The sequence below is a fragment of the Phyllobates terribilis genome, unplaced genomic scaffold (genome assembly GCF_046119375.1).
Source record: "Phyllobates terribilis strain yellow unplaced genomic scaffold, ASM4611937v1 Scaffold_11__3_contigs__length_659146591, whole genome shotgun sequence".
NCBI lineage: Eukaryota > Metazoa > Chordata > Amphibia > Anura > Dendrobatidae > Phyllobates > Phyllobates terribilis.
Genome location: NW_027362771.1, coordinates 611,334,552 through 611,339,498, shown reverse-complemented (window position 1 = coordinate 611,339,498; position 4,947 = coordinate 611,334,552). Strand labels below are relative to the sequence as shown.

At 47.1% G+C, this 4,947-nt stretch overlaps 1 non-coding gene across 1 annotated transcript; it reads left to right on the top strand.

Annotated features, from left to right (window-relative positions):
• Positions 1-469: 469 nt before the first annotated feature.
• Positions 470-551, top strand: TRNAL-AAG (transfer RNA leucine (anticodon AAG)). The gene has a single exon. It is a non-coding gene; the product is annotated as a tRNA-Leu (tRNA).
• Positions 552-4,947: the final 4,396 nt, after the last annotated feature.

Sequence of the window (4,947 nt, the reverse complement as noted above, 5' to 3'; positions counted from 1 at the left end):
CAGGATGAGCAGAGTGATTTGCAAATATAAACAGAACCATGCTGATTCTGCTGCATTCCAGTAAGTTACCGTAGTGATGGATTCATAGCTACACTGCTCTGCACTGCTGTATAATGTCTTCCTTGCTGCTGCTTCTGATTATCTGTTCCGTACAGGCAGGGGTGTAGGAATCCTTCATGTTTGAGTGTCCTGTATATGGGAGATCATAGCAAGTAATCTATACCACCTAATTCAGTGATATTTAAAAATTAGCGGATGAGCCAACAGAGGAAAGATTAGTTAAATATCTGGATACAAGTCATATGTTTTGTAAAATGGTGCCCCAGAGACAATGTACAAACAAATCCCTGATAATTACGCTGCTGTTGCATAATAACATTTGTCTTTTTGTCTTTTTGGATATAAAATATTTTCTGCCACTTACATCAAAAGCAAACTTCTGATATAAATAACATCAAACATCTGTAAAGGTAGCGTGGCTGAGCAGTCTAAGGCGCTGGATTAAGGCTCCAGTCTCTATGGAGGCGTGGGTTCAAATCCCACCGCTGCCATTATTTATTTGGATCTAATTTTTACCAAAAATTAGGAAACAGTTGAGGAAGTAAAGGGGGTTGAGAATTTAGGAGGCAGCGGTGATTCTATCCTATACTTTTGAACTACAAAAGGTGGAAAACCTGTGAAAACTGAGATTTTAAGATTGGACTGTAGAAAGGCAGTTTTTAATGGACTCAGTAAAAAGGAAGGAAAGGTAGGATGTTCTAAAGGAAAGAAATATCCAGGAAGGATGGGAGATTTTGCTAAATTAAATACTCACTGCACAATCAGTAACAATCCCGAAAAGAAGGAAGAATGGAAAGCATTTATGGAGACCAGGATGGCTGAATACTGAACTTAAAAGCTTGCTAAAAAGGAACAAAGAAATGAATATCAAATGGAAAGAAGGGTTCTTATCTAAAGAAGAATATAATGCTGTCTTCAGGGAAAGCTGGGCTAGCGTTAGAAGAGCTAAAGCCAGTAATGAATTGAGGCTTGCAAGACAGACCAAATCAATAAGAAAGGATTTTGGAAGTAAGTCAAAAGATAAAGAAAAGCCAAAGATGCTATAGGATTTTTAAAGGATGAAAACGGTAAAGTGGTCAATAATGGTGTTGAGAATAGTGTTGAGCCACCCCCGTAGTGTTCGAGTTCGGTTCGGTTCGTCGAACACCCATGTGATCGTCGAACTGTTCGTCGAACACCTTCGAACACCGTTAAAACCAATGGCAGGCAAACAAAAACACATAGAAACACATAGAAAACAGCTTCAAAGGTGTCCAAAAGCTGACAAACTGCTCTGAAGACACAACTAACACATGGAAAAGTGACAAGTACATATAGTCATGCGAAAAGAAAAGAGGTGGAGGAGTAAAAGGAGGGGGAGACACAGATATAGGCATGTCATGCCCTTCTAAAATCCAAAAAGTGAGAAGCCGACACGTTCAGTCCGCTCCTGCCCGTGCCACCTCCGTGTCGCCGGGTTTGTGCCAGAGCCGCGGTGAACCCTGACGGCCAGCCCCCCTCTCCCAATACTGGTGCCTGTCCGCTGGTGGGTCGAGCGAGCCCCCCTGTGGTGGAGGCAGCTCTAAGCTTTTTAATTTAAATTGTCTCTCTAATTTGAATGAATACACTTTAAATCCATTTACAAGGATCTATTGGAGGGGAAGTCTCATGCCAGCAGCCGCGTAATTCCAGCTCCAGTAGCGTCCACTAAAGCTGCTGCAGTTAAAAAGCTTTTAAAAGGATCGAGCTCGGCTGTCCACCGCAAGGCATCCTACTGCCAGTCCCAGCCCCTATGCCTTGGGGTGCCTCCTGATGCTCTTCACTGAGTATCCCGCGGTCCCGAAGCATTTCCTTTGAAAAAATTAAGTGTCAAAACTACAGGTGGTGTAGCTTGCTTAACAGCCGGGATAATCCGCTGACTAGCAGACACTGCTACTAGGCACAAAGTATTTCCTGGGCTAGATGCAGTTAAAAATTTGTAATTAGATACTCTCGTTGGATGCTGAGAAAGCATTCCATAAAGTCTCCTGGCACGCCATATATGATTCTCTTAAAAAGCTTGGGGTAGGGGTCTAAGGGACCCTTTTATAGCCAAAATCACGGCCCTGTATCGCAATACGTCACCTAGGCTGAAGATAAATGGAACTGTATTACCCTGAGGGCTCGGTTGCTACAGAGGTATTGCACCTCACCCAGAGGTGTGATATCTCACTCTCAGGTAAGGATGGAGTGTGGATCAGGACCCGACACCTGCATGCATTACACCACATTGCCGTGGGGCAGGGCGACCAATATGCCCCTGAGATGGGCACGACAGTCCCTGTCCCTGGCTGGAGTGGGGGGAGGGAACACTGAGGAAGGGGAACCCTGTAGTGCAGGAGCAGGGAGGAAGCAGTTCCTGGGTGCACTGAGAAGGGAGTATAAAAGGTGGGCACCATCTTAGTTCAGTGCAGAGAAGTCTGAGCAGAAGTGGCAGGGAGCAGGGGCTCTGCATGAGCTCTGCTCCGGAGGCGGGCCTAGTAACAGAGGCCCAGGCCTGGAAGAGGGAGAAGGAAGGAAGAGGAGCGGAGAAGGCTCCAGGAACGAGGAATGAAGGGATCCCAGGGGTGTGGATGGGCGAGTCGCCACCGCACGCCCGAATCCACCTGCGTGGAGGGGTCAGGCCAAAGGGGGAGAACGGTCCCCGAAACTAGTGGAGGCAGGAAACGACCCTCAGCTAGAAACAGGAGGCTGTGACATTTTATGTGGCGCAGCCCCTCGCTATACCCAATAGGAAGTCACCACATAGGGTCAGGGAAACTGGCGCCAAGTTTACCAAGAGGAGGCCCGAGGCAGCCGGACAGAAGGTTTGGTAAGAAAGGCCAGACAAAGGACACACAAAGGGGGTCCTGTGAAGCGCTCCAAAGTTATCTGGGAGTTGTCTGAGCCCCTCACCTGGTGAGCTCAGTACGACGTGGGCAGCCGTTACCTGCAGACTTGGTCTGGATAATAAGAACTGTGAGAAAAGGCCCTGGACTGCATCACTGACTCCGTGTCGTTACTGCTGCTGCCCTGCACCATCACCCCCATCCTCCGCATACACTGCCCTGAGGCTATACTCCTCCCGTGGGGAGTTATGCTATGCTCTGCTGCACCCACAACACCAGCCTCAGCGGTCTGCCCTGGAGCGGCGGTTCACTCTGACCGCAATCCACGGGTGGCGTAGTCGGACATTTAAACATCAAAACCACATATATAGTTCCGCCACTGGTTTGACCGCCCTGAGCCACGGAACCGGGTCGCCGCCACGGAGACTACAACCACCAGCATCCACCAAAAAGGGTCCGGCTCCGTGTGTCCCAAGGCCCAGGGGGCGCGTCAGAACATTTTCATCACCTTTCACAATCACCAATGGGACAAGGCAGGGATGTTCTCTGTCCCCTCTCTTATACATCCTAGTGACGGAGCACCTGCTCTCATCAATTCGCCATAACCCCAATATTAGGTGGATTGAGGTGGGAGGCACCGAGTACAAGTGCTCTCTATTTGCTGATGATGTCCTAGTATATATCACTCAATCACATATATCCATCCATGCTGTTATGGCTGAAATAGATCACTTTGTTACATGGTCAAATTTTAAAATCAATGCAGCGAAGTCTGAGGCCCTCAATGTCTCCCTCCCCAAATCCATATAGGATTCCATCCAGTCCAACTTTCCCTTTGCCTGGCCCTCACAGGGTATCAAATACTTAGGAATTCCTATTCATAGAGACCTCTCCCATCTATGTTATCTTAATTTTGGGCCCTTTATTGAACAACTCCATACAGACCACGGTTGGCAAGTTAGAACTGTAAGATTCACTACGTGAACCACTGGTGTTTTGTGGAAAAGCACATGTACACTGTGTTCCAAATTATTATGCAAAAAGTGTTTAGGAGTGATAAGGGAAGAATTTGTTTGTTTGTCAGTTAAACTCATTGATGGTGATGTGTGTCAGGGCTCTTTATATCACTGTAAGAAATTGCAGACACCTGTGCTAATTAGTTTGGCAGGTGTGTCCAATGAAAGGCAAGACTACTTAAGAAGGCTGTCTCACATTATTAAGCAGCCTACATTTTCTGCCAAAATGCGAAAGAAAAAGGATATGTCGGCTGCTGAGAAGCAACAAATTGTGGAGTGTTTAGGTCAAGGCATGACTACAATCAACATTGTGCAATGATCAGGATGAAGTGTCTTGGCAATCAAGAAGTATGTAGCTGATTCACAGTACACACGTGTGCGTGCTGATAAGGGCAAATTGATGACTCTTTTCTACAAGCAATTACGTCAGGTTAAAAGAGCAGCGGCAAAAAAGCCTTGTCATAGCAGCAGACAAGTTTTTGAAGCTGCTGGTGCCTCCAACGTCCCCCAAACAACAAGATGCAGGGTCCTTCAGAGGTTTGCAGCTGTGCATACGCCATCCTGTCGACCTCCTCTATCCACTTCACACAAGCAGAAACGGCACCAGTGGGCCAAACATTACATGAAGACTGATTTCAAAACTGTGTTGTTCACGGATGAGTGCCGTGCAGCGCTCGATGGTCCAGATGGATGGAGTGGAGGATGGCTGGTTGATGGACACCCCACGCAAACACGGCTACAGCGCCAACAAGGAGGAGGTGGAGTAATGTTTTGGGCTGGAATCATGGGGAGAGAGATTGTCGGCCCCTTTAGGATCCCTGAAGGCGCTAAAGATGAACTCCACAATGTATGTGGATTTTCTCAAACAGCACTTCCTGCCATGGTTCAAGAAGAAGAACCGTGTATTTCACAGCAAGATCATTTTTTTGCATGATAATGCACCATCTCATGCTGCACATAAAACATCTGCATCTCTGGCTGATATGGGCATAAAAGGGGACAAACTTATGGTGTGACCCCCATGC